Below are 23,348 nucleotides of genomic sequence, written 5' to 3'. Positions count from 1 at the left end.
CTCCTTGCAATTCCCGTACTTGCCAGCAAGGGAGGTCCTCACACCACAGCTGGTGCTGTACGGGGTGAGCCAAGGAAATCAGATACCAGCACGTACATTTGCCAAACAGTGGCTCACCCTAGCCGCCATCAAAGACGCCATATGGACCTCCAGAAACTTGCTGGCAAGAAAGCACATGCAGATCCCCCCCGTGGCTGTGATCCGGATGGCCGCAGCAACGGTCCAAACGGCCAGAGCTGCAGGCGGCGGGCCTAGGACACAGCCACAAAGAAGAATCGCCTCTGTGCCCATTCGGACGGAGGAGCCGGAGCCACACAAGGAAAGTTCAAGGCAGCGGCGGCCTGACCCTCCGGGTGAGGTTGGTGGGAAGGAGCTACAGGGTGAGGGTCTCCTCTGAGCGCCTGACAAGATCCCGAGAGACCAAATCTGTTTGGGGGAGCTGAATGAGTTCCCCTTTGATAGGGACTCACTACACTCCTGCACAACAGTGGACTTGGAGAAGAGCTTTTATTATCCATTTATTTTTTGTGAGTTTTATTTTAACAAATGCACTCCGCTTTGAAGACTTTTAACAGACACTCACTGACATGGACAAGCTGAAAACCATTTTATACCTTTAATTTATGACGTTATCTGTAATGCATTTTAAACACTTTTTTTAAATGTTGTTTTACAGAGAACATTTATCTATTTATTGACATGTTGTATTTTAAAAGGTAACTTGGAATTGACATATTATGAATCATGTTTGAATTGAGTGTCAATAAAATTTTTCTCAAAAGAAAAAAATCTGTTCTTATCAGTTTAATATCTGATATGTCCCCTATAAGGGGGCAACATATTAAATGGATTTTTAGCACCGGGAGCTGAGACGAGGGGCTTGCTCCGTCCACTCCACGCATCGACCCGGTATTGCAGTGCCTCCGGGGGCGGTGCACCCTTCTCCTGCCTTGTGTAAAACCAAAATACTGACCCAAACGCAGAGGTTCGTCGCTCTGCCGGACGCCGGCCCGAAAAAGGCGCCAGTCGAGGGGGGGCGGCCAGCTGAAGCCTCGAAGAAGGCAGCGAGATTTGCACTTTATGATTGGCAGACGACGAGGGGATATTTGGGACCGGCATGGCTGTTAAATGTGCCCTGCACTTCCCCTCCCTTTCTCCCACTCGTCATCGAGAGCCCGAGTATTTCGGATGCTCGGTAGCCTGTGTCCAAAAGCCAGGCCTTCATTTCTCCGATTGGATAGAGCCTCTCAGAAGGTGGGGAGGGGACACTGCGGCGCCTCCGTAGGCCCGGCACGGTTGGCCAACACGGTGGAGGAACCGCAGCGTAGAAAGGATACAAGAAACTAAAACACCTCAAATGAAGCAAGAAAACCTGCTACAACTGCTAAATCGGTGAATAAAACACACTTACCTTCTCGTCTTTGGTCTGGTCAAGGTGGCAGTCCGGCAGAGGACAGGTAGGCAGTCCTCGGGACCAATGAATTCCTTGTTGCAAAAGTTTTTCAGCTACGGCAAAGTTGAAATTTTATTCACAAGGAATGAGGTGAATCTCCTCCCAGAAAAGCTGGTGACACAAAACGAAGCCCCAAACCGGCAAAGGTTTTAACCAGAAAGAGGAGGCCATTGCAGTCTTGGCCAAAAGGCCGAGAAGCGATCGGCCACATTTCCCCTCCCTTTCTCTCACTCGTCATCGAGAGGCTACAAGAGCCCGAGTCGTTCGGTAGCCTCTGTCCAAAAGCCAGGCCTTCGTCTCTCCGCAGCCCGATTGGATAGAGCCTGCCATGACCTGGGGAGGGGTAGGGGAACGGGCGTGGCCTGGTACTTGGGACTCGAGAGGCAGAGTGAGGCTTACCGTGAGGGTAGTGGCCGGGACGACTAGGCTCGTCGGCGGCTCTGGAGGAGGGGCCCGTACTTACTCGGGTTTCTCTTCATAACGTACAAGTCTTTCGCCTTTTACTAAAGACTTCCGTGGAGAGGGACGCCAATGAGTTAAAACTATTTTTGGCAGGCTCTGCCGTGTGGCCGAGCCTCGTGCGTTTGTGAAAAGGAAATAAAACGCCGCCCCCGGCAAGGTTGAGCGGTGCGACGAGGCGCGCTCGGGAGGAGGTGCTGAGACTCAGCCGTTGTTATGCGCAGTTGAAACCACTGCGCCACGGCAGGGGGAGAACTGCTCCGGGAGGTGGGCGCTGGAAGCAACCAGCGGGGTTATCGCTTCTCGGCCTTTTGGCTAAGATCAAGTGTAGTATCTGTTCTTATCAGTTTAATATCTGATATGTCCCCTATAAGGGGGCAACATATTAAATGGATTTTTAGCACCGGGAGCTGAGACGAGGGGCTTGCTCCGTCCACTCCACGCATCGACCCGGTATTGCAGTGCCTCCGGGGGCGGTGCACCCTTCTCCTGCCTTGTGTAAAACCAAAATACTGACCCAAACGCAGAGGTTCGTCGCTCTGCCGGACGCCGGCCCGAAAAAGGCGCCAGTCGAGGGGGGGCGGCCAGCTGAAGCCTCGAAGAAGGCAGCGAGATTTGCACTTTATGATTGGCAGACGACGAGGGGATATTTGGGACCGGCATGGCTGTTAAATGTGCCCTGCACTTCCCCTCCCTTTCTCCCACTCGTCATCGAGAGCCCGAGTATTTCGGATGCTCGGTAGCCTGTGTCCAAAAGCCAGGCCTTCATTTCTCCGATTGGATAGAGCCTCTCAGAAGGTGGGGAGGGGACACTGCGGCGCCTCCGTAGGCCCGGCACGGTTGGCCAACACGGTGGAGGAACCGCAGCGTAGAAAGGATACAAGAAACTAAAACACCTCAAATGAAGCAAGAAAACCTGCTACAACTGCTAAATCGGTGAATAAAACACACTTACCTTCTCGTCTTTGGTCTGGTCAAGGTGGCAGTCCGGCAGAGGACAGGTAGGCAGTCCTCGGGACCAATGAATTCCTTGTTGCAAAAGTTTTTCAGCTACGGCAAAGTTGAAATTTTATTCACAAGGAATGAGGTGAATCTCCTCCCAGAAAAGCTGGTGACACAAAACGAAGCCCCAAACCGGCAAAGGTTTTAACCAGAAAGAGGAGGCCATTGCAGTCTTGGCCAAAAGGCCGAGAAGCGATCGGCCACATTTCCCCTCCCTTTCTCTCACTCGTCATCGAGAGGCTACAAGAGCCCGAGTCGTTCGGTAGCCTCTGTCCAAAAGCCAGGCCTTCGTCTCTCCGCAGCCCGATTGGATAGAGCCTGCCATGACCTGGGGAGGGGTAGGGGAACGGGCGTGGCCTGGTACTTGGGACTCGAGAGGCAGAGTGAGGCTTACCGTGAGGGTAGTGGCCGGGACGACTAGGCTCGTCGGCGGCTCTGGAGGAGGGGCCCGTACTTACTCGGGTTTCTCTTCATAACGTACAAGTCTTTCGCCTTTTACTAAAGACTTCCGTGGAGAGGGACGCCAATGAGTTAAAACTATTTTTGGCAGGCTCTGCCGTGTGGCCGAGCCTCGTGCGTTTGTGAAAAGGAAATAAAACGCCGCCCCCGGCAAGGTTGAGCGGTGCGACGAGGCGCGCTCGGGAGGAGGTGCTGAGACTCAGCCGTTGTTATGCGCAGTTGAAACCACTGCGCCACGGCAGGGGGAGAACTGCTCCGGGAGGTGGGCGCTGGAAGCAACCAGCGGGGGTTATCGCTTCTCGGCCTTTTGGCTAAGATCAAGTGTAGTATCTGTTCTTATCAGTTTAATATCTGATATGTCCCCTATAAGGGGGCAACATATTAAATGGATTTTTAGCACCGGGAGCTGAGACGAGGGGCTTGCTCCGTCCACTCCACGCATCGACCCGGTATTGCAGTGCCTCCGGGGGCGGTGCACCCTTCTCCTGCCTTGTGTAAAACCAAAATACTGACCCAAACGCAGAGGTTCGTCGCTCTGCCGGACGCCGGCCCGAAAAAGGCGCCAGTCGAGGGGGGGCGGCCAGCTGAAGCCTCGAAGAAGGCAGCGAGATTTGCACTTTATGATTGGCAGACGACGAGGGGATATTTGGGACCGGCATGGCTGTTAAATGTGCCCTGCACTTCCCCTCCCTTTCTCCCACTCGTCATCGAGAGCCCGAGTATTTCGGATGCTCGGTAGCCTGTGTCCAAAAGCCAGGCCTTCATTTCTCCGATTGGATAGAGCCTCTCAGAAGGTGGGGAGGGGACACTGCGGCGCCTCCGTAGGCCCGGCACGGTTGGCCAACACGGTGGAGGAACCGCAGCGTAGAAAGGATACAAGAAACTAAAACACCTCAAATGAAGCAAGAAAACCTGCTACAACTGCTAAATCGGTGAATAAAACACACTTACCTTCTCGTCTTTGGTCTGGTCAAGGTGGCAGTCCGGCAGAGGACAGGTAGGCAGTCCTCGGGACCAATGAATTCCTTGTTGCAAAAGTTTTTCAGCTACGGCAAAGTTGAAATTTTATTCACAAGGAATGAGGTGAATCTCCTCCCAGAAAAGCTGGTGACACAAAACGAAGCCCCAAACCGGCAAAGGTTTTAACCAGAAAGAGGAGGCCATTGCAGTCTTGGCCAAAAGGCCGAGAAGCGATCGGCCACATTTCCCCTCCCTTTCTCTCACTCGTCATCGAGAGGCTACAAGAGCCCGAGTCGTTCGGTAGCCTCTGTCCAAAAGCCAGGCCTTCGTCTCTCCGCAGCCCGATTGGATAGAGCCTGCCATGACCTTCGCTTCTCGGCCTTTTGGCTAAGACTGCGATCGCCTCCAGTGTCTGGATAAAACTTTTGCCTGTTTGTGGCGAAGTGTTACCAGGTTTTTGGGAGGATACTCACATTATTCCTTGTGAATAAAATTTCAACTTTGTTGTAGTTGAAATTGTTTCACACAAAGGAATTCATTGGTTCAGAGGACTGCTTACCTGTACTCTGCCGGAATAACATCTCGACCAGGCCAAACAAGACAAGGTAAGTGTGTTTTATTCACCTTTCTAACATTTTTAGTAGATTTTATTGCTCTTTTTAGAGCATTCTTTTACCTTATTTTAGTTGACTTGGTTTTAGACTGTTTTAGGTGTTTTAGCTTCTTTTTACCACTTTTACGTTGTGGTGCCTCCACCATGGCGGCCAACCATGCCGGCATGAGGAGGCACCACAGTGTCAGATTTACATTCAAAGAAAAAGATGGGAAAACCCTTGTTATGTCAAGGCTGACTTCTCAAGGAAAATGATCCAGAACATTTTGAAATTCTCCCCGCAGGATATAAATTGTATTTTGACTCTGCCATTTGGAAAAGGTTTCGATGTGAGTTTTGTCTCTGCTGCCGTGTTCAGAGATTTCTGGACACGCTTCGAAAATGAAAAACCCCAGTTTACTGCATTTAATGTTGAGAAACTGACTGATAATGCCGCTAAAACGGTAATTGTCAGAATGTTCAATGAGACTGTGAATGCAGATGACATTTGTTTGTGGCTGGGCAGATTTTGCACTGTTAAAGGCCAGGCTACCAAAGTGAGAGATGAGGATGGCATCTGGAATTGCGCTTGGAGGGTCCCCATCCAACAATGGCAAGACCCTCAAGGCTTCCAGGGCCTGAAACATCTGCCATCCATGATAGTTCTGGGAAACAACAGGGGCTACATTCATTACCAGGGCCAGCCCAAACTCTGCCGCAAGTGTGGTGAGAATGGGCACCTGGCAGAAGCGTGCCAGCAGATCATTTGTGGTAAATGTAGAGAAATTGGGCATACTTTCGAGGAATGCACCAATGGCAGAAAGTGCAATCTTTGTGGAGAAACAAACCACCTCTTCAGAGATTGCCCTAAGTCGTTTGCCAACAAATTAAAGGCAGCAAAGGCACAAAATGGCGGACAAGACGAAGCAGTTAGAGAGCTAATTGAAGAGGCTGGGCTGGAGAATTCAAATCTCCCGCCAAATCCTGTGATTGGAGGAGAAGGACCAGTAGAGGCGGGAGAAGGGGAGGGGCCTGCAGCTGCCCCACAAGTGGAGAACAGGGAAGAAGCAGTGGCAGTGCAGGCAGAAGGCGGAGCTAGCTCAGTGACTGGCTCAGAACAAAAATTTGGCCAGTCACAGAGTGATAGCGAGGATGTCCCCCTCCCCAATGCCCAGCCGGCCAAGAGACTAATTTCAGAATTGTCTTCTGAGTCTCCTGGAGCCTCGGAAAAGAGGGGAAGAGCTGAGAGCTACTCAGACAGTTCATCTGTGGAGGAGCCCAGAGTCTTCCCCTCCAATTCGCCTAATGAAGTCTCTTTTTTAACTATAGCTCTGCAATCAACCCCTAAGGACTCAAAGCTCAATGCCACCCTGCGTCAGAGGCCAACTCCTAGAGTCCGAAAGGGAAATGGAGCTCAACCCCGTCATCTCTCACCCATGAGAATGAAGGAAGAGCTCCATTCACAAGAAATCCACTAACTGCTGTTTTTAAACATTTGAAATCCCCCTTTTTTTTTAGTCTTTTAAGATGTCATACCTGCAAATTTTAACCATACTCATGACACTCACCTTCTCAACTATCAATGTGAGGAGTGTGAAGTCGAGAGTTAGAGCCCAGATTGTTTTATCCTTTCTTAACTCTTTTAAGTCTGATGTGTTTTTAATACAGGAATGCGGCCTACCATTTTTAAAACACTACAGAGAATGGGAGGAGTTATGGCCACAAACGTCGATATGGAGCGGCTCAAATGAAAACAAAAATGATGGAGTGGCCATTTTAATAAAAAACCCTCTAGTCTGGTGAAGGGCAGCACTGTGGTGAGAGATGGTCGGGCACTTTTAACACACTTGACTTTTATGGGGAAGGATTTTAACGTCTTAAATATTTATGGCTTTAATGACAAGAACGACAGGTATGACCTTTTAGAAGACCTGCAGCCCCACATGCTAGGCAGGGCACCTTTAGTTGTAGGGGGGGATTTTAATTGTATTTTAAGCAGGAACGACAGGAGAAGAATAGGGGACGATTTTAAAGTGGACAAGACTTCAGTTTTACTTCAAAGCATATGCAGTGATTTTAGACTTGTGGACTGTTTTAAAACCATGCATCCCAGAGAGGAGGGCTTCACCTGGTTCAGTAGTGATGGCACCCGAGCCTCTCGCATAGACTACATTTTATCACGTGATTGCCCACCAACCGATGCTAGATTGGAACCTGTTTTCTTTTCTGATCACGCAATTCTTTCCTGCACCCTTTCACTCTCTTCCGGTGTGACGGCAGGAAGTGGTCTGTGGAAGCTCAATTGCTCCCTGTTAGAAGACAGGGAGCTAGTTAGGCTGTACAGGGAGCAATACCGAGAGTGGCAGACCCTTCAAGACTTTTACGATACACGTGCACAGTGGTGGGAAATGGTGAAGGGAAAGACAAAGACGTTTTACAGACAGGCAGGGAAAAGAAAGAAAAAGAGGGACAACAGACGCATGTTGGGACTGCAGAAACGGCTTCAGAGGTATTTTAAACTAATCCAACATGGAATGGATTTTAATGAAGAGATAAAACAAATTAAAACAGAGATGTCGGTTTTAGCAGAAATTAATAGCAAAGGTGTGATTTTAAGAAGCAAGGAAAGGGAAATAGAGGAAGGAGAGAAGTGCACAAGATATTTTTTTAAGAAAATCGTAAATAAAGGGGGGGCCATGTTGAGACTTAAAAAAGAAAACGGGTGCACAGCTGACACAACAGAGGAAATCAAAGAAACTGTCGAACATTTTTACCGTGAACTGTACGCATACAAAACTGTTAACGGGGACACCATGACCGAAGTTTTAAAATCCATTGACCAAGCAACAAACGACAACGTGCTTTTAACCCAAGATTTTACGATACCGGAATTAAACAAATGCATCAAATCTTTTAAGACAGGGAAGTCGCCGGGAGAAGACGGGCTTCCCTTGGAATTTTATCTGACATTTTGGGACATTTTAGCACCAGACTTGCTTGCTGTTTTTATGGATTTTGAACAAATGGACCGACTTCCTGACAGCTTTAGAGCAGGGATAGTGACTCTCCTTCACAAAGACAAAGACAAGACGGACTTGAAAAATTGGAGACCTATCACACTCTTAAATTTTGACTGTAAACTTTTTAGTAAACTTTTAGCCTCACGCATGTCCTTGTTTTTAGAAGATCTGATTCACCCGGATCAAGCCTGTGCCGTCCCGGGGAGGAAGATCACCGACAGCCTCGTACTGATCCGAGATACCATCTGTTACGCGAGAGACAGAAACATTCGGCTAGTAGTCCTGAATTTAGATTTTGAGAAAGCCTTTGATCGGGTCTCGCACCAGTACCTTTTCCAGGTACTGCAAAAAATGGGGTTCCCGAGAAGGTTTATAGCCTGGGTGGGACTGCTGTACCGGGAGATCAACAGCAAATTCATTGTTAACGGGCATCTGACAAGAGCAGTGGATATAAACTGCGGTGTCCGTCAGGGTTGTCCGTTATCTGCCCTCCTCTACGTTATCTGTATAGAACCACTGGCACAGACCTTGAGAAGGGACCAACGAATCCATGGGGTAGGAGTCCCAGGGAGCGGGGGACTCGAGACAAAATGTATTTTATATATGGACGACATCAACATTTTATGCACTGACCTTTTATCTGTCAACAGGACGCTGGACTTGACTGACTGGTTCGGACAGGCCTCTGGGTCAAAGCTGAACAGAAGCAAGACCCAAGCCCATTTTTATGGACCGTGGACAGCGACTGAGACGACAGGACTCCCCCTGACTGTGACCCAGACTGACCAAAAAATACTTGGGATCAGGTTTGATAGGGAGGGGGAGGGGAAAACAATTGGGCAGACATAGTAGGGAAAGTCAGGCAGAGACTAGGGTACTGGACACTTAGAGGACTGACTTTAGAAGGAAAGGTTTTAATCATCAAAGCAGTGATTTTACCTTTGCTTTTACTCATCAGTTCTGTTTTTATCCCGCCTAGGAGAGTGATCTTAGACCTGGAACGAGCCATCTTTTATTTTTTGTGGGGCTCCAAGTGGGAAAGACTGAGACGAAGCGTGATGAAGAAGCCAAAGGAGAAAGGAGGAAAAGGAGTGCCAGACCTGCACTTGTTCCTAGGAAGCAGATACACAGCACTACACATCGCAACCGCCACAGCCCCATCCAGAAACCCCAAGACCGCAGCAATGACACGGTTCTGGATGGGGTCCTACCTCAGAAAACTTAAGATCTTACCCACAAGTCTCAAAGTACCAGTGTCTTTTAACCTGCCACCAGCCTATGCTTTTATCCAGTCATTTTTAAGGCATTTTAACCTTGAGCAGGAGGAGTTGCAGGTTTTAACCACTCACCGCTCTCTCATTTCTGTTGTGCAGGAGCGGGAACCAGTGAGTCCAGTGCGCGGGCTTGCATTCGGCGAGCCCTCAACAGTTTGGCGCAACGTGAACCATCCAGCTCTTCCAAACAGACTCCGGGACCTGTCATGGATGGTGGCTCATGAGATCCTCCCAGTCAGGTCCGTAATGCACTCCCGGGGCATGTCGGCGCACTCAACTTGCCCCCGACCAGGTTGTGGCGCGCCTGAGTCGGTAAGGCATCTGCTCTGGGAGTGCAGCGCTGCCGTAGAACAGTGGGCAACGGCCGGCTCCTTGCAATTCCCGTACTTGCCAGCAAGGGAGGTCCTCACACCACAGCTGGTGCTGTACGGGGTGAGCCAAGGAAATCAGATACCAGCACGTACATTTGCCAAACAGTGGCTCACCCTAGCCGCCATCAAAGACGCCATATGGACCTCCAGAAACTTGCTGGCAAGAAAGCACATGCAGATCCCCCCCGTGGCTGTGATCCGGATGGCCGCAGCAACGGCCCAAACGGCCAGAGCTGCAGGCGGCGGGCCTAGGACACAGCCACAAAGAAGAATCGCCTCTGTGCCCATTCGGACGGAGGAGCCGGAGCCACACAAGGAAAGTTCAAGGCAGCGGCGGCCTGACCCTCCGGGTGAGGTTGGTGGGAAGGAGCTACAGGGTGAGGGTCTCCTCTGAGCGCCTGCACAAGATCCCGAGAGTCCAAATCTGTTTGGGGGAGCTGAATGAGTTCCCCTTTGATAGGGACTCACTACACTCCTGCACAACAGTGGACTTGGAGAAGAGCTTTTATTATCCATTTATTTTTTGTGAGTTTTATTTTAACAAATGCACTCCGCTTTGAAGACTTTTAACAGACACTCACAGACATGGACAAGCTGAAAACCATTTTATACCTTTAATTTATGACGTTATCTGTAATGCATTTTAAACACTTTTTTTAAATGTTGTTTTACAGAGAACATTTATCTATTTATTGACATGTTGTATTTTAAAAGGTAACTTGGAATTGACATATTATGAATCATGTTTGAATTGAGTGTCAATAAAATTTTTCTCAAAAGAAAAAAATCTGTTCTTATCAGTTTAATATCTGATATGTCCCCTATAAGGGGGCAACATATTAAATGGATTTTTAGCACCGGGAGCTGAGACGAGGGGCTTGCTCCGTCCACTCCACGCATCGACCCGGTATTGCAGTGCCTCCGGGGGCGGTGCACCCTTCTCCTGCCTTGTGTAAAACCAAAATACTGACCCAAACGCAGAGGTTCGTCGCTCTGCCGGACGCCGGCCCGAAAAAGGCGCCAGTCGAGGGGGGGCGGCCAGCTGAAGCCTCGAAGAAGGCAGCGAGATTTGCACTTTATGATTGGCAGACGACGAGGGGATATTTGGGACCGGCATGGCTGTTAAATGTGCCCTGCACTTCCCCTCCCTTTCTCCCACTCGTCATCGAGAGCCCGAGTATTTCGGATGCTCGGTAGCCTGTGTCCAAAAGCCAGGCCTTCATTTCTCCGATTGGATAGAGCCTCTCAGAAGGTGGGGAGGGGACACTGCGGCGCCTCCGTAGGCCCGGCACGGTTGGCCAACACGGTGGAGGAACCGCAGCGTAGAAAGGATACAAGAAACTAAAACACCTCAAATGAAGCAAGAAAACCTGCTACAACTGCTAAATCGGTGAATAAAACACACTTACCTTCTCGTCTTTGGTCTGGTCAAGGTGGCAGTCCGGCAGAGGACAGGTAGGCAGTCCTCGGGACCAATGAATTCCTTGTTGCAAAAGTTTTTCAGCTACGGCAAAGTTGAAATTTTATTCACAAGGAATGAGGTGAATCTCCTCCCAGAAAAGCTGGTGACACAAAACGAAGCCCCAAACCGGCAAAGGTTTTAACCAGAAAGAGGAGGCCATTGCAGTCTTGGCCAAAAGGCCGAGAAGCGATCGGCCACATTTCCCCTCCCTTTCTCTCACTCGTCATCGAGAGGCTACAAGAGCCCGAGTCGTTCGGTAGCCTCTGTCCAAAAGCCAGGCCTTCGTCTCTCCGCAGCCCGATTGGATAGAGCCTGCCATGACCTGGGGAGGGGTAGGGGAACGGGCGTGGCCTGGTACTTGGGACTCGAGAGGCAGAGTGAGGCTTACCGTGAGGGTAGTGGCCGGGACGACTAGGCTCGTCGGCGGCTCTGGAGGAGGGGCCCGTACTTACTCGGGTTTCTCTTCATAACGTACAAGTCTTTCGCCTTTTACTAAAGACTTCCGTGGAGAGGGACGCCAATGAGTTAAAACTATTTTTGGCAGGCTCTGCCGTGTGGCCGAGCCTCGTGCGTTTGTGAAAAGGAAATAAAACGCCGCCCCCGGCAAGGTTGAGCGGTGCGACGAGGCGCGCTCGGGAGGAGGTGCTGAGACTCAGCCGTTGTTATGCGCAGTTGAAACCACTGCGCCACGGCAGGGGGAGAACTGCTCCGGGAGGTGGGCGCTGGAAGCAACCAGCGGGGGTTATCGCTTCTCGGCCTTTTGGCTAAGATCAAGTGTAGTATCTGTTCTTATCAGTTTAATATCTGATATGTCCCCTATAAGGGGGCAACATATTAAATGGATTTTTAGCACCGGGAGCTGAGACGAGGGGCTTGCTCCGTCCACTCCACGCATCGACCCGGTATTGCAGTGCCTCCGGGGGCGGTGCACCCTTCTCCTGCCTTGTGTAAAACCAAAATACTGACCCAAACGCAGAGGTTCGTCGCTCTGCCGGACGCCGGCCCGAAAAAGGCGCCAGTCGAGGGGGGGCGGCCAGCTGAAGCCTCGAAGAAGGCAGCGAGATTTGCACTTTATGATTGGCAGACGACGAGGGGATATTTGGGACCGGCATGGCTGTTAAATGTGCCCTGCACTTCCCCTCCCTTTCTCCCACTCGTCATCGAGAGCCCGAGTATTTCGGATGCTCGGTAGCCTGTGTCCAAAAGCCAGGCCTTCATTTCTCCGATTGGATAGAGCCTCTCAGAAGGTGGGGAGGGGACACTGCGGCGCCTCCGTAGGCCCGGCACGGTTGGCCAACACGGTGGAGGAACCGCAGCGTAGAAAGGATACAAGAAACTAAAACACCTCAAATGAAGCAAGAAAACCTGCTACAACTGCTAAATCGGTGAATAAAACACACTTACCTTCTCGTCTTTGGTCTGGTCAAGGTGGCAGTCCGGCAGAGGACAGGTAGGCAGTCCTCGGGACCAATGAATTCCTTGTTGCAAAAGTTTTTCAGCTACGGCAAAGTTGAAATTTTATTCACAAGGAATGAGGTGAATCTCCTCCCAGAAAAGCTGGTGACACAAAACGAAGCCCCAAACCGGCAAAGGTTTTAACCAGAAAGAGGAGGCCATTGCAGTCTTGGCCAAAAGGCCGAGAAGCGATCGGCCACATTTCCCCTCCCTTTCTCTCACTCGTCATCGAGAGGCTACAAGAGCCCGAGTCGTTCGGTAGCCTCTGTCCAAAAGCCAGGCCTTCGTCTCTCCGCAGCCCGATTGGATAGAGCCTGCCATGACCTGGGGAGGGGTAGGGGAACGGGCGTGGCCTGGTACTTGGGACTCGAGAGGCAGAGTGAGGCTTACCGTGAGGGTAGTGGCCGGGACGACTAGGCTCGTCGGCGGCTCTGGAGGAGGGGCCCGTACTTACTCGGGTTTCTCTTCATAACGTACAAGTCTTTCGCCTTTTACTAAAGACTTCCGTGGAGAGGGACGCCAATGAGTTAAAACTATTTTTGGCAGGCTCTGCCGTGTGGCCGAGCCTCGTGCGTTTGTGAAAAGGAAATAAAACGCCGCCCCCGGCAAGGTTGAGCGGTGCGACGAGGCGCGCTCGGGAGGAGGTGCTGAGACTCAGCCGTTGTTATGCGCAGTTGAAACCACTGCGCCACGGCAGGGGGAGAACTGCTCCGGGAGGTGGGCGCTGGAAGCAACCAGCGGGGGTTATCGCTTCTCGGCCTTTTGGCTAAGATCAAGTGTAGTATCTGTTCTTATCAGTTTAATATCTGATATGTCCCCTATAAGGGGGCAACATATTAAATGGATTTTTAGCACCGGGAGCTGAGACGAGGGGCTTGCTCCGTCCACTCCACGCATCGACCCGGTATTGCAGTGCCTCCGGGGGCGGTGCACCCTTCTCCTGCCTTGTGTAAAACCAAAATACTGACCCAAACGCAGAGGTTCGTCGCTCTGCCGGACGCCGGCCCGAAAAAGGCGCCAGTCGAGGGGGGGCGGCCAGCTGAAGCCTCGAAGAAGGCAGCGAGATTTGCACTTTATGATTGGCAGACGACGAGGGGATATTTGGGACCGGCATGGCTGTTAAATGTGCCCTGCACTTCCCCTCCCTTTCTCCCACTCGTCATCGAGAGCCCGAGTATTTCGGATGCTCGGTAGCCTGTGTCCAAAAGCCAGGCCTTCATTTCTCCGATTGGATAGAGCCTCTCAGAAGGTGGGGAGGGGACACTGCGGCGCCTCCGTAGGCCCGGCACGGTTGGCCAACACGGTGGAGGAACCGCAGCGTAGAAAGGATACAAGAAACTAAAACACCTCAAATGAAGCAAGAAAACCTGCTACAACTGCTAAATCGGTGAATAAAACACACTTACCTTCTCGTCTTTGGTCTGGTCAAGGTGGCAGTCCGGCAGAGGACAGGTAGGCAGTCCTCGGGACCAATGAATTCCTTGTTGCAAAAGTTTTTCAGCTACGGCAAAGTTGAAATTTTATTCACAAGGAATGAGGTGAATCTCCTCCCAGAAAAGCTGGTGACACAAAACGAAGCCCCAAACCGGCAAAGGTTTTAACCAGAAAGAGGAGGCCATTGCAGTCTTGGCCAAAAGGCCGAGAAGCGATCGGCCACATTTCCCCTCCCTTTCTCTCACTCGTCATCGAGAGGCTACAAGAGCCCGAGTCGTTCGGTAGCCTCTGTCCAAAAGCCAGGCCTTCGTCTCTCCGCAGCCCGATTGGATAGAGCCTGCCATGACCTTCGCTTCTCGGCCTTTTGGCTAAGACTGCGATCGCCTCCAGTGTCTGGATAAAACTTTTGCCTGTTTGTGGCTAAGTGTTACCAGGTTTTTGGGAGGATACTCACATTATTCCTTGTGAATAAAATTTCAACTTTGTTGTAGTTGAAATTGTTTCACACAAAGGAATTCATTGGTTCAGAGGACTGCTTACCTGTACTCTGCCGGAATAACATCTCGACCAGGCCAAACAAGACAAGGTAAGTGTGTTTTATTCACCTTTCTAACATTTTTAGTAGATTTTATTGCTCTTTTTAGAGCATTCTTTTACCTTATTTTAGTTGACTTGGTTTTAGACTGTTTTAGGTGTTTTAGCTTTTTTTACCACTTTTACGTTGTGGTGCCTCCACCATGGCGGCCAACCATGCCGGCATGAGGAGGCACCACAGTGTCAGATTTACATTCAAAGAAAAAGATGGGAAAACCCTTGTTATGTCAAGGCTGGACTTCTCAAGGAAAATGATCCAGAACATTTTGAAATTCTCCCCGCAGGATATAAATTGTATTTTGACTCTGCCATTTGGAAAAGGTTTCGATGTGAGTTTTGTCTCTGCTGCCGTGTTCAGAGATTTCTGGACACGCTTCGAAAATGAAAAACCCCAGTTTACTGCATTTAATGTTGAGAAACTGACTGATAATGCCGCTAAAACGGTAATTGTCAGAATGTTCAATGAGACTGTGAATGCAGATGACATTTGTTTGTGGCTGGGCAGATTTTGCACTGTTAAAGGCCAGGCTACCAAAGTGAGAGATGAGGATGGCATCTGGAATTGCGCTTGGAGGGTCCCCATCCAACAATGGCAAGACCCTCAAGGCTTCCAGGGCCTGAAACATCTGCCATCCATGATAGTTCTGGGAAACAACAGGGGCTACATTCATTACCAGGGCCAGCCCAAACTCTGCCGCAAGTGTGGTGAGAATGGGCACCTGGCAGAAGCGTGCCAGCAGATCATTTGTGGTAAATGTAGAGAAATTGGGCATACTTTCGAGGAATGCACCAATGGCAGAAAGTGCAATCTTTGTGGAGAAACAAACCACCTCTTCAGAGATTGCCCTAAGTCGTTTGCCAACAAATTAAAGGCAGCAAAGGCACAAAATGGCGGACAAGACGAAGCAGTTAGAGAGCTAATTGAAGAGGCTGGGCTGGAGAATTCAAATCTCCCGCCAAATCCTGTGATTGGAGGAGAAGGACCAGTAGAGGCGGGAGAAGGGGAGGGGCCTGCAGCTGCCCCACAAGTGGAGAACAGGGAAGAAGCAGTGGCAGTGCAGGCAGAAGGCGGAGCTAGCTCAGTGACTGGCTCAGAACAAAAATTTGGCCAGTCACAGAGTGATAGCGAGGATGTCCCCCTCCCCAATGCCCAGCCGGCCAAGAGACTAATTTCAGAATTGTCTTCTGAGTCTCCTGGAGCCTCGGAAAAGAGGGGAAGAGCTGAGAGCTACTCAGACAGTTCATCTGTGGAGGAGCCCAGAGTCTTCCCCTCCAATTCGCCTAATGAAGTCTCTTTTTTAACTATAGCTCTGCAATCAACCCCTAAGGACTCAAAGCTCAATGCCACCCTGCGTCAGAGGCCAACTCCTAGAGTCCGAAAGGGAAATGGAGCTCAACCCCGTCATCTCTCACCCATGAGAATGAAGGAAGAGCTCCATTCACAAGAAATCCACTAACTGCTGTGTTTTTAAACATTTGAAATCCCCCTTTTTTTTAGTCTTTTAAGATGTCATACCTGCAAATTTTAACCATACTCATGACACTCACCTTCTCAACTATCAATGTGAGGAGTGTGAAGTCGAGAGTTAGAGCCCAGATTGTTTTATCCTTTCTTAACTCTTTTAAGTCTGATGTGTTTTTAATACAGGAATGCGGCCTACCATTTTTAAAACACTACAGAGAATGGGAGGAGTTATGGCCACAAACGTCGATATGGAGCGGCTCAAATGAAAACAAAAATGATGGAGTGGCCATTTTAATAAAAAACCCTCTAGTCCTGGTGAAGGGCAGCACTGTGGTGAGAGATGGTCGGGCACTTTTAACACACTTGACTTTTATGGGGAAGGATTTTAACGTCTTAAATATTTATGGCTTTAATGACAAGAACGACAGGTATGACCTTTTAGAAGACCTGCAGCCCCACATGCTAGGCAGGGCACCTTTAGTTGTAGGGGGGGATTTTAATTGTATTTTAAGCAGGAACGACAGGAGAAGAATAGGGGACGATTTTAAAGTGGACAAGACTTCAGTTTTACTTCAAAGCATATGCAGTGATTTTAGACTTGTGGACTGTTTTAAAACCATGCATCCCAGAGAGGAGGGCTTCACCTGGTTCAGTAGTGATGGCACCCGAGCCTCTCGCATAGACTACATTTTATCACGTGATTGCCCACCAACCGATGCTAGATTGGAACCTGTTTTCTTTTCTGATCACGCAATTCTTTCCTGCACCCTTTCACTCTCTTCCGGTGTGACGGCAGGAAGTGGTCTGTGGAAGCTCAATTGCTCCCTGTTAGAAGACAGGGAGCTAGTTAGGCTGTACAGGGAGCAATACCGAGAGTGGCAGACCCTTCAAGACTTTTACGATACACGTGCACAGTGGTGGGAAATGGTGAAGGGAAAGACAAAGACGTTTTACAGACAGGCAGGGAAAAGAAAGAAAAAGAGGGACAACAGACGCATGTTGGGACTGCAGAAACGGCTTCAGAGGTATTTTAAACTAATCCAACATGGAATGGATTTTAATGAAGAGATAAAACAAATTAAAACAGAGATGTCGGTTTTAGCAGAAATTAATAGCAAAGGTGTGATTTTAAGAAGCAAGGAAAGGGAAATAGAGGAAGGAGAGAAGTGCACAAGATATTTTTTTAAGAAAATCGTAAATAAAGGGGGGGCCATGTTGAGACTTAAAAAAGAAAACGGGTGCACAGCTGACACAACAGAGGAAATCAAAGAAACTGTCGAACATTTTTACCGTGAACTGTACGCATACAAAACTGTTAACGGGGACACCATGACCGAAGTTTTAAAATCCATTGACCAAGCAACAAACGACAACGTGCTTTTAACCCAAGATTTTACGATACCGGAATTAAACAAATGCATCAAATCTTTTAAGACAGGGAAGTCGCCGGGAGAAGACGGGCTTCCCTTGGAATTTTATCTGACATTTTGGGACATTTTAGCACCAGACTTGCTTGCTGTTTTTATGGATTTTGAACAAATGGACCGACTTCCTGACAGCTTTAGAGCAGGGATAGTGACTCTCCTTCACAAAGACAAAGACAAGACGGACTTGAAAAATTGGAGACCTATCACACTCTTAAATTTTGACTGTAAACTTTTTAGTAAACTTTTAGCCTCACGCATGTCCTTGTTTTTAGAAGATCTGATTCACCCGGATCAAGCCTGTGCCGTCCCGGGGAGGAAGATCACCGACAGCCTCGTACTGATCCGAGATACCATCTGTTACGCGAGAGACAGAAACATTCGGCTAGTAGTCCTGAATTTAGATTTTGAGAAAGCCTTTGATCGGGTCTCGCACCAGTACCTTTTCCAGGTACTGCAAAAAATGGGGTTCCCGAGAAGGTTTATAGCCTGGGTGGGACTGCTGTACCGGGAGATCAACAGCAAATTCATTGTTAACGGGCATCTGACAAGAGCAGTGGATATAAACTGCGGTGTCCGTCAGGGTTGTCCGTTATCTGCCCTCCTCTACGTTATCTGTATAGAACCACTGGCACAGACCTTGAGAAGGGACCAACGAATCCATGGGGTAGGAGTCCCAGGGAGCGGGGGACTCGAGACAAAATGTATTTTATATATGGACGACATCAACATTTTATGCACTGACCTTTTATCTGTCAACAGGACGCTGGACTTGACTGACTGGTTCGGACAGGCCTCTGGGTCAAAGCTGAACAGAAGCAAGACCCAAGCCCATTTTTATGGACCGTGGACAGCGACTGAGACGACAGGACTCCCCCTGACTGTGACCCAGACTGACCAAAAAATACTTGGGATCAGGTTTGATAGGGAGGGGGAGGGGAAAACAATTGGGCAGACATAGTAGGGAAAGTCAGGCAGAGACTAGGGTACTGGACACTTAGAGGACTGACTTTAGAAGGAAAGGTTTTAATCATCAAAGCAGTGATTTTACCTTTGCTTTTACTCATCAGTTCTGTTTTTATCCCGCCTAGGAGAGTGATCTTAGACCTGGAACGAGCCATCTTTTATTTTTTGTGGGGCTCCAAGTGGGAAAGACTGAGACGAAGCGTGATGAAGAAGCCAAAGGAGAAAGGAGGAAAAGGAGTGCCAGACCTGCACTTGTTCCTAGGAAGCAGATACACAGCACTACACATCGCAACCGCCACAGCCCCATCCAGAAACCCCAAGACCGCAGCAATGACACGGTTCTGGATGGGGTCCTACCTCAGAAAACTTAAGATCTTACCCACAAGTCTCAAAGTACCAGTGTCTTTTAACCTGCCACCAGCCTATGCTTTTATCCAGTCATTTTTAAGGCATTTTAACCTTGAGCAGGAGGAGTTGCAGGTTTTAACCACTCACCGCTCTCTCATTTCTGTTGTGCAGGAGCGGGAACCAGTGAGTCCAGTGCGCGGGCTTGCATTCGGCGAGCCCTCAACAGTTTGGCGCAACGTGAACCATCCAGCTCTTCCAAACAGACTCCGGGACCTGTCATGGATGGTGGCTCATGAGATCCTCCCAGTCAGGTCCGTAATGCACTCCCGGGGCATGTCGGCGCACTCAACTTGCCCCCGACCAGGTTGTGGCGCGCCTGAGTCGGTAAGGCATCTGCTCTGGGAGTGCAGCGCTGCCGTAGAACAGTGGGCAACGGCCGGCTCCTTGCAATTCCCGTACTTGCCAGCAAGGGAGGTCCTCACACCACAGCTGGTGCTGTACGGGGTGAGCCAAGGAAATCAGATACCAGCACGTACATTTGCCAAACAGTGGCTCACCCTAGCCGCCATCAAAGACGCCATATGGACCTCCAGAAACTTGCTGGCAAGAAAGCACATGCAGATCCCCCCCGTGGCTGTGATCCGGATGGCCGCAGCAACGGCCCAAACGGCCAGAGCTGCAGGCGGCGGGCCTAGGACACAGCCACAAAGAAGAATCGCCTCTGTGCCCATTCGGACGGAGGAGCCGGAGCCACACAAGGAAAGTTCAAGGCAGCGGCGGCCTGACCCTCCGGGTGAGGTTGGTGGGAAGGAGCTACAGGGTGAGGGTCTCCTCTGAGCGCCTGCACAAGATCCCGAGAGTCCAAATCTGTTTGGGGGAGCTGAATGAGTTCCCCTTTGATAGGGACTCACTACACTCCTGCACAACAGTGGACTTGGAGAAGAGCTTTTATTATCCATTTATTTTTTGTGAGTTTTATTTTAACAAATGCACTCCGCTTTGAAGACTTTTAACAGACACTCACAGACATGGACAAGCTGAAAACCATTTTATACCTTTAATTTATGACGTTATCTGTAATGCATTTTAAACACTTTTTTTAAATGTTGTTTTACAGAGAACATTTATCTATTTATTGACATGTTGTATTTTAAAAGGTAACTTGGAATTGACATATTATGAATCATGTTTGAATTGAGTGTCAATAAAATTTTTCTCAAAAGAAAAAAATCTGTTCTTATCAGTTTAATATCTGATATGTCCCCTATAAGGGGGCAACATATTAAATGGATTTTTAGCACCGGGAGCTGAGACGAGGGGCTTGCTCCGTCCACTCCACGCATCGACCCGGTATTGCAGTGCCTCCGGGGGCGGTGCACCCTTCTCCTGCCTTGTGTAAAACCAAAATACTGACCCAAACGCAGAGGTTCGTCGCTCTGCCGGACGCCGGCCCGAAAAAGGCGCCAGTCGAGGGGGGGCGGCCAGCTGAAGCCTCGAAGAAGGCAGCGAGATTTGCACTTTATGATTGGCAGACGACGAGGGGATATTTGGGACCGGCATGGCTGTTAAATGTGCCCTGCACTTCCCCTCCCTTTCTCCCACTCGTCATCGAGAGCCCGAGTATTTCGGATGCTCGGTAGCCTGTGTCCAAAAGCCAGGCCTTCATTTCTCCGATTGGATAGAGCCTCTCAGAAGGTGGGGAGGGGACACTGCGGCGCCTCCGTAGGCCCGGCACGGTTGGCCAACACGGTGGAGGAACCGCAGCGTAGAAAGGATACAAGAAACTAAAACACCTCAAATGAAGCAAGAAAACCTGCTACAACTGCTAAATCGGTGAATAAAACACACTTACCTTCTCGTCTTTGGTCTGGTCAAGGTGGCAGTCCGGCAGAGGACAGGTAGGCAGTCCTCGGGACCAATGAATTCCTTGTTGCAAAAGTTTTTCAGCTACGGCAAAGTTGAAATTTTATTCACAAGGAATGAGGTGAATCTCCTCCCAGAAAAGCTGGTGACACAAAACGAAGCCCCAAACCGGCAAAGGTTTTAACCAGAAAGAGGAGGCCATTGCAGTCTTGGCCAAAAGGCCGAGAAGCGATCGGCCACATTTCCCCTCCCTTTCTCTCACTCGTCATCGAGAGGCTACAAGAGCCCGAGTCGTTCGGTAGCCTCTGTCCAAAAGCCAGGCCTTCGTCTCTCCGCAGCCCGATTGGATAGAGCCTGCCATGACCTGGGGAGGGGTAGGGGAACGGGCGTGGCCTGGTACTTGGGACTCGAGAGGCAGAGTGAGGCTTACCGTGAGGGTAGTGGCCGGGACGACTAGGCTCGTCGGCGGCTCTGGAGGAGGGGCCCGTACTTACTCGGGTTTCTCTTCATAACGTACAAGTCTTTCGCCTTTTACTAAAGACTTCCGTGGAGAGGGACGCCAATGAGTTAAAACTATTTTTGGCAGGCTCTGCCGTGTGGCCGAGCCTCGTGCGTTTGTGAAAAGGAAATAAAACGCCGCCCCCGGCAAGGTTGAGCGGTGCGACGAGGCGCGCTCGGGAGGAGGTGCTGAGACTCAGCCGTTGTTATGCGCAGTTGAAACCACTGCGCCACGGCAGGGGGAGAACTGCTCCGGGAGGTGGGCGCTGGAAGCAACCAGCGGGGGTTATCGCTTCTCGGCCTTTTGGCTAAGATCAAGTGTAGTATCTGTTCTTATCAGTTTAATATCTGATATGTCCCCTATAAGGGGGCAACATATTAAATGGATTTTTAGCACCGGGAGCTGAGACGAGGGGCTTGCTCCGTCCACTCCACGCATCGACCCGGTATTGCAGTGCCTCCGGGGGCGGTGCACCCTTCTCCTGCCTTGTGTAAAACCAAAATACTGACCCAAACGCAGAGGTTCGTCGCTCTGCCGGACGCCGGCCCGAAAAAGGCGCCAGTCGAGGGGGGGCGGCCAGCTGAAGCCTCGAAGAAGGCAGCGAGATTTGCACTTTATGATTGGCAGACGACGAGGGGATATTTGGGACCGGCATGGCTGTTAAATGTGCCCTGCACTTCCCCTCCCTTTCTCCCACTCGTCATCGAGAGCCCGAGTATTTCGGATGCTCGGTAGCCTGTGTCCAAAAGCCAGGCCTTCATTTCTCCGATTGGATAGAGCCTCTCAGAAGGTGGGGAGGGGACACTGCGGCGCCTCCGTAGGCCCGGCACGGTTGGCCAACACGGTGGAGGAACCGCAGCGTAGAAAGGATACAAGAAACTAAAACACCTCAAATGAAGCAAGAAAACCTGCTACAACTGCTAAATCGGTGAATAAAACACACTTACCTTCTCGTCTTTGGTCTGGTCAAGGTGGCAGTCCGGCAGAGGACAGGTAGGCAGTCCTCGGGACCAATGAATTCCTTGTTGCAAAAGTTTTTCAGCTACGGCAAAGTTGAAATTTTATTCACAAGGAATGAGGTGAATCTCCTCCCAGAAAAGCTGGTGACACAAAACGAAGCCCCAAACCGGCAAAGGTTTTAACCAGAAAGAGGAGGCCATTGCAGTCTTGGCCAAAAGGCCGAGAAGCGATCGGCCACATTTCCCCTCCCTTTCTCTCACTCGTCATCGAGAGGCTACAAGAGCCCGAGTCGTTCGGTAGCCTCTGTCCAAAAGCCAGGCCTTCGTCTCTCCGCAGCCCGATTGGATAGAGCCTGCCATGACCTGGGGAGGGGTAGGGGAACGGGCGTGGCCTGGTACTTGGGACTCGAGAGGCAGAGTGAGGCTTACCGTGAGGGTAGTGGCCGGGACGACTAGGCTCGTCGGCGGCTCTGGAGGAGGGGCCCGTACTTACTCGGGTTTCTCTTCATAACGTACAAGTCTTTCGCCTTTTACTAAAGACTTCCGTGGAGAGGGACGCCAATGAGTTAAAACTATTTTTGGCAGGCTCTGCCGTGTGGCCGAGCCTCGTGCGTTTGTGAAAAGGAAATAAAACGCCGCCCCCGGCAAGGTTGAGCGGTGCGACGAGGCGCGCTCGGGAGGAGGTGCTGAGACTCAGCCGTTGTTATGCGCAGTTGAAACCACTGCGCCACGGCAGGGGGAGAACTGCTCCGGGAGGTGGGCGCTGGAAGCAACCAGCGGGGGTTATCGCTTCTCGGCCTTTTGGCTAAGATCAAGTGTAGTATCTGTTCTTATCAGTTTAATATCTGATATGTCCCCTATAAGGGGGCAACATATTAAATGGATTTTTAGCACCGGGAGCTGAGACGAGGGGCTTGCTCCGTCCACTCCACGCATCGACCCGGTATTGCAGTGCCTCCGGGGGCGGTGCACCCTTCTCCTGCCTTGTGTAAAACCAAAATACTGACCCAAACGCAGAGGTTCGTCGCTCTGCCGGACGCCGGCCCGAAAAAGGCGCCAGTCGAGGGGGGGCGGCCAGCTGAAGCCTCGAAGAAGGCAGCGAGATTTGCACTTTATGATTGGCAGACGACGAGGGGATATTTGGGACCGGCATGGCTGTTAAATGTGCCCTGCACTTCCCCTCCCTTTCTCCCACTCGTCATCGAGAGCCCGAGTATTTCGGATGCTCGGTAGCCTGTGTCCAAAAGCCAGGCCTTCATTTCTCCGATTGGATAGAGCCTCTCAGAAGG

At 50.3% G+C, this 23,348-nt stretch overlaps 12 non-coding genes and 3 pseudogenes across 12 annotated transcripts; all 15 read left to right on the top strand.

Annotated features, from left to right (window-relative positions):
* Positions 1 to 763: 763 nt before the first annotated feature.
* LOC119919057 lies at positions 764 to 943 on the top strand (annotated as a pseudogene).
* Positions 944 to 1,912: 969 nt separating this feature from the next.
* LOC119919069 lies at positions 1,913 to 2,025 on the top strand. The gene has a single exon (XR_005447585.1). It is a non-coding gene; the product is annotated as a U5 spliceosomal RNA (small nuclear RNA).
* A 182-nt stretch (positions 2,026 to 2,207) lies between these two features.
* On the top strand, positions 2,208 to 2,399 carry LOC119919052. Its single transcript, XR_005447573.1, has one exon. It is a non-coding gene; the product is annotated as a U2 spliceosomal RNA (small nuclear RNA).
* A 969-nt stretch (positions 2,400 to 3,368) lies between these two features.
* Positions 3,369 to 3,481, top strand: LOC119919067. The gene has a single exon (XR_005447584.1). It is a non-coding gene; the product is annotated as a U5 spliceosomal RNA (small nuclear RNA).
* Positions 3,482 to 3,664: 183 nt separating this feature from the next.
* Positions 3,665 to 3,856, top strand: LOC119919076. Its single transcript, XR_005447592.1, has one exon. It is a non-coding gene; the product is annotated as a U2 spliceosomal RNA (small nuclear RNA).
* A 6,495-nt stretch (positions 3,857 to 10,351) lies between these two features.
* LOC119919056 lies at positions 10,352 to 10,531 on the top strand (annotated as a pseudogene).
* Positions 10,532 to 11,500: 969 nt separating this feature from the next.
* On the top strand, positions 11,501 to 11,613 carry LOC119919066. The gene has a single exon (XR_005447583.1). It is a non-coding gene; the product is annotated as a U5 spliceosomal RNA (small nuclear RNA).
* A 183-nt stretch (positions 11,614 to 11,796) lies between these two features.
* On the top strand, positions 11,797 to 11,988 carry LOC119919075. The gene has a single exon (XR_005447591.1). It is a non-coding gene; the product is annotated as a U2 spliceosomal RNA (small nuclear RNA).
* A 969-nt stretch (positions 11,989 to 12,957) lies between these two features.
* On the top strand, positions 12,958 to 13,070 carry LOC119919065. Its single transcript, XR_005447582.1, has one exon. It is a non-coding gene; the product is annotated as a U5 spliceosomal RNA (small nuclear RNA).
* Positions 13,071 to 13,253: 183 nt separating this feature from the next.
* Positions 13,254 to 13,445, top strand: LOC119919074. Its single transcript, XR_005447590.1, has one exon. It is a non-coding gene; the product is annotated as a U2 spliceosomal RNA (small nuclear RNA).
* A 6,497-nt stretch (positions 13,446 to 19,942) lies between these two features.
* Positions 19,943 to 20,122, top strand: LOC119919055 (annotated as a pseudogene).
* A 969-nt stretch (positions 20,123 to 21,091) lies between these two features.
* LOC119919064 lies at positions 21,092 to 21,204 on the top strand. Its single transcript, XR_005447581.1, has one exon. It is a non-coding gene; the product is annotated as a U5 spliceosomal RNA (small nuclear RNA).
* Positions 21,205 to 21,387: 183 nt separating this feature from the next.
* Positions 21,388 to 21,579, top strand: LOC119919062. The gene has a single exon (XR_005447579.1). It is a non-coding gene; the product is annotated as a U2 spliceosomal RNA (small nuclear RNA).
* A 969-nt stretch (positions 21,580 to 22,548) lies between these two features.
* Positions 22,549 to 22,661, top strand: LOC119919063. The gene has a single exon (XR_005447580.1). It is a non-coding gene; the product is annotated as a U5 spliceosomal RNA (small nuclear RNA).
* Positions 22,662 to 22,844: 183 nt separating this feature from the next.
* Positions 22,845 to 23,036, top strand: LOC119919051. Its single transcript, XR_005447572.1, has one exon. It is a non-coding gene; the product is annotated as a U2 spliceosomal RNA (small nuclear RNA).
* Positions 23,037 to 23,348: the final 312 nt, after the last annotated feature.

Source organism: Micropterus salmoides, unplaced genomic scaffold, assembly GCF_014851395.1.
Source record: "Micropterus salmoides isolate LMB-PRFRI ecotype aquatic unplaced genomic scaffold, ASM1485139v1 Ms_hic_scaffold_2542, whole genome shotgun sequence".
Lineage (NCBI taxonomy): Eukaryota > Metazoa > Chordata > Actinopteri > Centrarchiformes > Centrarchidae > Micropterus > Micropterus salmoides.
The sequence above is the reverse complement of the archived record's forward strand: the minus strand, read 5'-3'. Positions and strand labels throughout refer to the sequence as shown.